This window comes from Cryptomeria japonica, chromosome 3 (genome assembly GCF_030272615.1).
Source record: "Cryptomeria japonica chromosome 3, Sugi_1.0, whole genome shotgun sequence".
Lineage (NCBI taxonomy): Eukaryota > Viridiplantae > Streptophyta > Pinopsida > Cupressales > Cupressaceae > Cryptomeria > Cryptomeria japonica.
In genome coordinates, this window is record NC_081407.1 from 749,777,437 (window position 1) to 749,787,855 (window position 10,419).

Here is a 10,419-nt window from a genome sequence, read left to right on the forward strand (position 1 = left end):
AAATGGGCCAAAAAAAAAGTGAGACCAATAGGTGTGCAAAAGGGCCCCAATACTTGTGCAGCTGATGTGGCATCACATGATTGGTTACTTTTCACAACAAATGGTATATTTCATTCAATTATTGGTACTTGTCATACAACTATTGGTGCAATGTTATACAAAGGTTGGACATTAAATCAACAAGTATTGTGGTATTAAACCAACAACTTCTATCACAAGAATTGGAACACGCTCAACTACAAGGTCCTTTCCCCTATATGGGTCAGTTCCTTACAAACTTTTAGGGAAGTCCATACCTAGCAATTTTCAAGTCTATACAACAAAGAAATTCTATGTGGGGGCAGTGGAAGACGTGAAGACATCCATGTAAACATATCTTGAATGTTGGCCATTCATCACATCTGATCAAACTTGGCAACAAAGAAAAAGAGAACGTTTTGATTAAAAAATAGAAAAGTGATTGTATTCTAATTTGAATGACACAAATAGATAAATCTGATAATCTAGTCAGTAGAAAAAACCTACTTGGAGTTTAAAACTATTGTAAATTATTGTTAAAAATTCTAGGTTTAGATTATATATTTAAATGATTATGTTTGTGATTGTTTACTTTTTTGAATGCAAAATTATTTATTAATTTTATCATACTTTTTGAAAATTGGAATATCACAATGTTTTAGTTAAGACTTTTATAGAAAAGTATATATCTTGATTGTTTTGTTTTGTTTTTTATTATATTATTTTGTATTTATGATTAAGCTATTAAAATTCATAAAAGGATTCAATTATGTATTTTGGATTTATATTTAAATAAATTATGGAAGTTGATTATACATAATATTCATATATGGGTTCAATTTATAATTGCACTTCTCTATATATTAATTTTTGGTTTTGTAACTATCTCTTTTACTTCTCATGGTGAAAGAAGATCATCAACACACCTCAACACCCTCACCTAGAAACCTTAATGGGGCTCCTTAGCAGCACAACAATTTTTCTTACATCAAATTATATTGTGAATGCTATTTGCAAGTATCAAATATCAGATTTTGGTCTAGATATCATCGTAGGCATATCACAGGGTCACAAAATTTTACAAGATGGAATCATGGTTTTCTTAATTTGTTTTGAACCCTTAATTTGTCAAGATCAAGTCTGTAGACACTAAGAATTGATCTCTTAATACCATATGATATTGTAACATCATAAATTGCACCCCATGCAATTCCATGTCACATAAGCATCTTCACTACAAGTTGATTGGGAACATTTGTCACTTTTTTGCCCTATTGTCCACATGGATCGCCCTGTAAACTTGAAACTTATGATTTATCGAGCACATTTACCAATCAAGCTATAGACTCTCAGGTGTTGTGGAGACATTTGCACATCACATTAGCATCCCATGAAATTGTCATTCCATAGGTGGTCATTTGACCATTATGCCTGCATGCAAAAGAGTCTATAATGCCTCTACTTGTGCCCACAAACATCAAGATTCCTTCCAGTGCCTATAACAAGTGCTTTTTTCCCAAAATTTTAGGAGATGGAGTTGGCTTATTTTTCTGCTCAGATCTAGAAAAGTAGTGTACTTTATCAATTTTACCACACTCTAAGGTCAAACACAAATTCAAATCTTAAAATTAATTTTCATAAAAAAAGTCCTGATTTTAGATTTGCTTTTCCAGCAAATTCAAATTTCACTTAAGAGACTTTTTAATGGCAATTCAGATTTCACTTAAGATACTTTTTAATGGCAATTAAAAAATTGGATTTACTTGCTCTTTCGCATGTGATTACATTAATTTTTTCATATATTTATCATGTGTCAGATACAATTTTCTTCTATTTCTTATTGCTTCTCGTTCTTCATAGCACTTGGTCATATTGTGTTGTTACGATTTCCAAATTATTTTCTTTTCAATTAGATCTCAAAGCTTTCATATATCATTTATGTTTCATTATGGTGTTTTTGTTAACGACATGCATTTCCTATGTTAATCACTTTAAAGGTTTGGTAGATACTAAACCTAGAGATCCTAATCTTTGTACCTTTCCTAGGGAATCTTGTGTGGATGAAATGAGATCTAGTGCTTTACCCAATGATCTTTCTATAAGAGACCAAGCATTGGAAAGTAATATGGATCCATCTTCCTCTTCTACACATACCCTTGAGCAAGGGGGGCAATATGACAACATCAACATTCTTACATCTTTCGATCCTCCTTATTCTCCCAAGACCTATCTTCATCATCAAAGTCTATGTAGAGAGGAAGATGTCACACATTTTATTCATGACCTTTCTCCTCACATAGAAATCACTAAAAATGAACTTTTAGATGATGAAGATGTTCTTCCCCAATCTTCCAAAAAGGATAAGCTTGATAAAGGCAAAGAGATTCATATTTCACATGATACTCCTCGTTCATCTACAAGTCCTTTTTTGCCTACTTACACATCAGATTTCATAGAAACTCATCATCATGTTCCTCCATCTAGTCAATTGCAACATTCTTATAGTCATGGCTTTCATATAATTACAAAACAAGGTTTTAAAGGACAAGTAATTGGGAAATTTAAGCATGGAATTCGTGTCCCTATAAATCCTCCTACACAAACTACTACAAGAGGCCTAGGAAGTGGTACCCCTCTTTCTATGGACGAATACCTTAGACTTCAAGACTTTATAGACTACCTTCAAAAACAACAAATCAAGAGAGCCCAGAAGAATGCTTCTTCTTCAAAGTGTCCTTTTTGTTCATATCATCAAACCCATGACCATAATGCTGATGATTGCCCTGATTTCCAAAAATCTATTCAAGATGGCATAGATAGTGGCAAAATTAGAGTTGTGGATAATGAAACTTTTTCTTCTAACAAACCCTCTTCTTCATGGGAAGACGATATTTACCATCCTGATAGATTAGCTGCAAGAATCTATCAGAGGTTGAAATATGACAAGAACATTTCCTTTCCTTCTCAAAATAAAAGCCAAAATCTTAAGCAAGTGGAAGGTATTGAATATTGCATTTTTCATGATTTATATTCACATTCTCTTGGAAAATGTTATGCATTTAACAAAATTTTTCAACTACAATATGATCTTGTGCACAATTCTCTCACAATAGCTCTAGTTGTATTTCTTGGTAAAAACATAGTGGCTTAGCACTTCCCGTCCCTTCATGTTGCTCTTCACCCTATGGCATAATTATCCCATTTCACGGGGACTCTTTATCATGAGTTAGTGGTGGTATTGTTTCACTTTAACATACTTTGGGGCAGCAACATGAAGTCCATTTTCCTTCTTCTTTCTATACATTTATCCCTATCCTTGTGCATCATTCATTATTAGATCTATTTTCTTGCATAGGGTTATTCTTATGTGAGCATATAATTGTTCTTTGGTTTTCCTCTTTGCTTAGAGAGGGGCATCTTTAATTAGTACCGCACATCTTCTCTTTCCTTCATTCTCTTGGAAATCTTACATCTTCTATGGTTTCAATTTTTTGCAAGTATTATATGCCCCTTGGCAAGGAATGATCTTTTGGGAGGTATGTATCCCTTCCTTGAAAGGATTTGTTCCACTAGGATGACATATCACTTGAAACTAATCACCATTAGAAAATGTGTAATATTTCTCCTTGTTCTCCTCACTTGGGGGGCAATGGTTTTCACTCCTTTCCCTTGTATCATTATTTCCTTTAGGGGCTGCATTTTTCATATGTGATTATCATTTCTTACAATGGTATTCTTTTATTATTAATCACCCTTGGGGATTGTATAATTCTTTTACTCTCTTCCTTTCAAAGATTACCATTTCTTGAGATGTGTATTTTACATTTACTAATGTCTTTTCTTGCATGTGTTCAGTAAGGTCATTGTACATTTGCTTATGTTTAAATCTCTCTCTAGTAGATTGTGTAACCTCTTCTCATTGTCCCATTAGCTTGGAGGGAAATGATCCTTCTCTCTCTCTTTCTCTAGCAATCCAATTTTCTCTATTAAGTGGATGGTGTGAGTTCTATTACTTGATGTCATTCCTTGTGCAGAATTGTTGGTTATTGACTTAAGGATTCTCTCTTATACAAGAAGTGTTAATCCTTGACTACAACCTCTTTTACACTTGGTTATGTACATCTATGTTAAATCCAACCATTCCTCTGGGGGCTAAATGTGAGTCATCCCTCACCAAGAATCCCTTTGACCTAGAAATAGGAGGAAGGATTGCCTTCTTGATCATTCCTTTTCTTGTTCTAGAAGATGTTATATTCGTTTAAGACAAATCCTCTTGGGGGTAGATGTATTTTGAACAAAGACCTCTTCTCCTCCAAGGATCACCTTTACACTTATAGTAAGATATCTCTTTTCAACAATCTCATTCTTTCTTGCAGAGTATTTTTTTCTCTTGCTTGGATTTATGAAATTGTTGCATGGTAGATATCTTTTTTGTGATGAATGTAGGTATCCTTGTTCTTGTTTCCTTAAGATATCAACATCAACCTATGTCAACATCTTAAGCAGGGGGCATCCACACTGCTCCTTTGTACCATACTTCTCTCATGCATTGAATAGTGAGACATTCTTGGAACCAGAGGGAAACCTCTTAGAGAAATATGTTATCAATTTTTGTATAGTGGGTCATTCTTGGAACAAGAGCACAGTCTCTTAGAGTGAGATGTCTTCACTTCTTCTTGTCTTGTACAGTGAGACATTCTTGGAACTAGAGGGAAACATCTTAGACCAAGATATCGTCACTTTTCTCTTGTATAGTGGGTCATTCTCGGAACCAGAGAATGGTCTCTTCAAGCGAGATGCCACCAATTTTATTTTATGTTGAGTGATTATTCTTGAAACTAGAGCACGATCTCTTAGCATGAGATATCACACCTTTCTTGACACTTGTACTATACATTCTATACAGGTTGTAGTGTACTCGGGCATAGAATCCTATGAGGCGCTTCGAACATCGCTTGCACACACACGCATGAGGTTGAGTGGAACTAACAGTGTTCTCTCTCTCTCTCTCTTTACATGGATCACCTAGACATGCTCTAGGGGCAAGATTTTCAATGTCCTTCTCTCCATGGATCACCTAGTTTTAGGGGTGAGACATCCATGGTTTCTTTCTTTTTCATTTTTCTTCTCATGGATCACCAAAGTGTGTATTCATGTCCTCTCTCTTCTTCCTCTCATGAACTCATAGTTTTACTATTGATAGTTCATGGATGATGTTAGCTTTGCTCTTTTATGTGACCGCTCATGTTTATGTGATGGCATTGGTCTTTGTGTCCTGATTAGTTATTGAGACATCTAAGCTCAAGATCTCTTCAACTAATTAGTTTTTCATCATGTGTCTTGATCTTGTTGTGTGTATTTTTGTGCTTTGTCTTTTTTTTTGTTTGTCCTGTGCCTTTTTTTTTTGTGTGCTATTGCATATGTTGGCATGAGTTAAGACCCTAAGATTGGGGGCTTTTTGCTCCTCAATATTAGTGATGTCTTATACTTCTTGTTGTATTGCTTCGCGTTCCTCATATTCATCTCTCTCTTTCTTCTACTTTACCTGCAATAGTGGTGTAATCTATACTCCAGCTAAACTGGGGTCTAAATATAGTGTCATAAAATTATGACCCCTGCAATTTTAACCACATTTGGGGTCCTCACCTTGGTGATGACATTTCCTTCCCTAACAAGGACCTATTTCTGCATTTCCAACCCTTCACTCTTTCTACTCCATGTCCTGTATCTTCTCTAGACCCCGTCTGGGCCCCAAAATAGGGTATGATAGGGGCGTGGTGCCCTTGTCCCCTTAGGAAAATGGTGTGGCACCCCTGTCCCCACCACCTAGGGTGGCCCTATATTTGGTCTGCCCAGTCTCCTATGCATTTCTTGTTTTGGGGTTTTCTATTCCGCATTGTCGGCCTTCGGTGGAAGAAAGTTAATCCTTGAGGCATGTATAAAAGGGAATTCAATACCCTCATTCATGAATGGATGGATAATAGAAAGATAGATAGAGAACATAAGGAGAAGATACAAGATTTCAAGGTCATCATCAAGCATTCAAGCATCCAAGACTTATTCATTCATCCATTAGAGCAACATTACAACATTTGCAAGAATGTGTGTGTGTTAGGTTTTTGTCATGTTACATGCCATTTCATAGAACATTTGTGATTGCATTCAAGAACTAAAACAATCATCATCAACAAGTTGCAGATCTACAAGGTATACATCTCCATTGTTTACATTCAAGCATTTGCAATTACTTTCTTTCTAGGTTGAATCCTCAACTGGGATTTGACTAAGGAAAACCCCTATCCACAAGCTCCCCTTTCTTCTCTTTTCTATGTGTAGGCTGAAGGTGCACAATTGTAAATGCAAGTTTGGGCTTCATTTGCAGAAACGAAAGAACCCTTTTCATTATGTGGTTTTTGTGGCGGACCATATACATTCCCTTCATGGTCCTAATGAATTTTCTCTAGATTTGTAGGGCAGATCTGCATCAGTCTAATTAGCTCAGATCCGAAGTTATAGCGTGATCCCAAACCTGTAGCTCCTCATTTCACTCATTTTCCCTCTCTTTTCCACATAGTCAACAAGTCAACTTTCTCATTTACAAAAGAGGGTAAATCACACTTCAACCACTTGCAACCCACTTAGATTTCACATCCTTGTTTCCCTCAGATTTGAAACTAGTGGATTCAACCCCTCTTTTGAATGAAAATTTCTTCCCAAGTGAAAATCATCCTAGTGGCTTCCTTTCTCTCTCCTAGGTGGGGAGTCACTAGGATGCAATTTTCCACTTTACAAACAACAACCCAATGACAATAGGGATACCAAGATATATAAAAGGAAGGGTACCTATTTGTAATCAAAAAATTCTTCCAATCTTGTCTAGGACAAGCTTAGTATTATTCAAGGAAAATATTAAGGACTTGTCCTCATTGATTCTTTGCCCTAAAGTAGCCATATACATATCCAAGACCACTTTAAAATTAACAACCTCCTTAACTATAGCTAGGCCCATCAATGTAGTATCATACATGAACTATAGATATAAATTAGGAGGAATTATATTGCCTCAATTCCATACCTTGATAAGACCATCCTATACCTAAGATTTTAAAAATCTCCCCAAACCTTCAACCATTAGAATAAAGAGGTAAGGGGATAGAGGATCACCTTGATGAAGGCCCCAAGTAGGTCCAAATAGCTTAGAAAGTTCCCCATTAATGAGCACTAAGAAAGAAGTTTAAGTGACAAAACTCATTACCCACTTAATCCACTCTCAAATAAATCAAAAAGATTCTAAAATTCTTGACAAAAAGGTCCACTTGAGTTGATCCTACACCTCAGCCATATCAAGCTTGATAAACATAGTTTTCTCTTTTAAAGTTGTCATGCAATGAATAGCCTTTGGTTCCACCACCACCCCTTCAAAAATATTCCTACTAGTCACAAAACCTTGTTTTTTCTCTGAGATAAGAATACTAAGCCATTGCTTAAGTCTCTTAGCAATCAACTTAGTAATAATTTTATAAACCACATTGCACAAAGCAATGGGCCTAAAAAGATCCAAAGAATCACCCCTTCCGCTTTTTGGGGTAACGATGAGGAAAGTAGTGGGAAAGTAGCATTCATGGCCCTCAAAATCTATTTATTTCTTTGAGATTCCAAAATCACCTGCAAGAGATCCATCTCAACTATATCCTAGTATTCCTTAAAAAATTCCACAGGAAGGCCATCTAGGCTAGGGGGTCTACCCTTCTTCACTTGGAACACAATCCTCTCCAATTCATCTATGGTGACTAGTTTGATTAATAGTTCATTCATCACATTCAAGACCAAAGGAGGGATGCAATCTAAAATAAGACTCTCCTCCTCCTCATCCATAGGGGTCTCCTCAATGAAAAAAGAAGAATAGTAAGGCGCAACTGCATTTGAAATAAATCTTGTAGAAGATAATTAACTCCCATTCAAAGATTTTATAGATATTATAAGATTGACTTGCCTTGTATCATCAATAGATTTGTGAAAGAAAGTGGTGTTTGTATCTCCCTCCTGATGCCACTCCACATGAGACTTTTGTTTCCAAAATATTTCCTCTCTTAATTATTGTTCTTGTAAGTCCTTAATAGATTTATCTGTGTGATGAAATAAATCCTCAACAAGACCCTGATCTTCAGTTTTGTGAGTAATCTCATCCAAATGAGATTGGGTATTAGCCTTAACCAATAAAATATTTCCAAATCATTGCCTATTCAATAAATTCAATATGTGCTTCAAAAATTGAAGTCGCTTTTTAAAAGAAAACATAGTTGTGCCAAAAGTTGGTTTCCCCTTGATCCACCACTCAACAATCAAATCTTGTAAACAAGAGCCATGGAGCCACATTAATTGGAGCTTAAAAGGAGGTTTTTTCAAGATACCGAAGAAGGTAATAGAATGTTTGATCGACCAATGGTTTGAGCCTCTCCATTCCAAAATGTTTGAGCTAGTAGTCTAGTTATCACCAACATAGTAGCTGGAAACAAGAAACCTATCAAGCCACTCACAAATAGCTTCATCACCCATTATTCCATTGTTCCAAGTATATAGACCATTAGATCGTTGTATATCAACCAAGTTATAGGAATAAATGTTCTCTTTCAAGATATTTGAAGATTATTCCAATCTCTTAATCCCACCTCTCTTTTTCTCCAGACCTAGGACTAGATCAAAATCCCAAGCCAAAATCCAAGGGAAATAAGGAGCAAGGGATCTAACCATTCTATTATGTGACCACAGAATTTTTTTCCCATTAAATCAAATGAAGCATACACATTAGTAACACGATTAACATCACCAGTATCCAATCTACAAGCAACCATGGTCAAAGGGAATCTACTTGAGATCCAACATGGTGGCACTATCTTTTGCGGCTCCAAGAAGCAATCCACACTACCCAAATTACCAGCTACACTAATGCACCGATAGTAACCTCTAGCCCAAACTTCAAAGGCCAAAATTTTCATACCTTCCACAAACATCATAGTCTCTTGGATGAAAACTATATTAGGAGAATGAGTCTAGATCCTCTGTTGAATATCCTTTTATCTAGGGATGTTATTGATACCCTTAAGATTCAATGAGAGAATGATCATTTTTGAGATGGGTTGCAATGGGAATCAATGGTATTCACCAAATTGGATTCAACCAAAGTCTCTCTGACTAGCTTCACTTTTTCTTGGTCCTTCTCTCTTCCCAAATTAGAAGTCTTCTCTGGGACACTTTTCTTGATAATTTTTTGTTGAATCCCCAAAATATGAGAGCTAGATTTTCCTTTGTCCTCATATTATTATTCCTCTAAATGATTATCCTTTCTAGTAGATTCCTTTGGAATAGGTATTATTTCCATGTCACCACTTTCCTACTCCTCACCTGAAGTCAAGAGAGAAATATTTGTATCCATCCTAGTGTCCATGCAACCCCGCTAAAGAACATTAGGGAGATCAATAGTTTATTTTTCAAGTGGAAGCTCCAAACTCTAAGGTTCTTGTCCTACAATCATCTAAACAAGTGCTTCATCAAACTCATCTAACTTCTCTAGAACATCAACCCTTTTAAATATTTCATCATTCTGCCTCTCCTTCCAGGTTCGCTTCTACTCTCTACCTTTTTTTTGGGCCTTAACCTACATAAAACCCTCTTTATCTTCCATCATAGAAGTTTTTCCTTTATCTTGCTTGGGAATTTAATTAGTTCAATTGATATTTATTTAATAATTTAATTAAATTAATTAACTATATAATTATTATTTACATTTATTTGATTTTTTGTTATGGCTATATTTTTCTTGACAACTCATTTTTAATAGTCTGAAAAAGTGTAGGATATTATAAAATAATATATTAAAAGAATATAACCATATATCATTAGAAAGAGGAAGAAGCATGTAAATGATCCTTTCAAAATAAAGTTATGTCAAAAACAATGTGCACATTGTAACAAATGTTAAGGTCATGATTTATAGTTGAGATTAATGGAAGTGCATGAAAACCTCAACCACCATTGGAGAGATCATTTTCATTTTTTAAAGATATTTATTGTTCTTGTCTAATTCATATGATGGAATGATGAGGAAGAGTAGTTTAGATGCATGTGATGAATTTTTTTCTATTTTATTTCATAGAGAATAGGTGAGACTACCAATAAGGAAAGTAAATAGTTAAAATGTTACTGCCATGTACTTTTACAAGAAAAAAAGAAACAGTAAGTTTGCAATCATCTCGAGTGCAAATATTAAATGCATATTTGTAGCTTTACTTTATTACACAATTGTAACAAAATTATTATTTGGGATGGAACGAATGGTATATAAGTAATATGTATGTTATAGATTACTCTAGATTTCAAATTTTTCAATACCTGGGAAGTTTC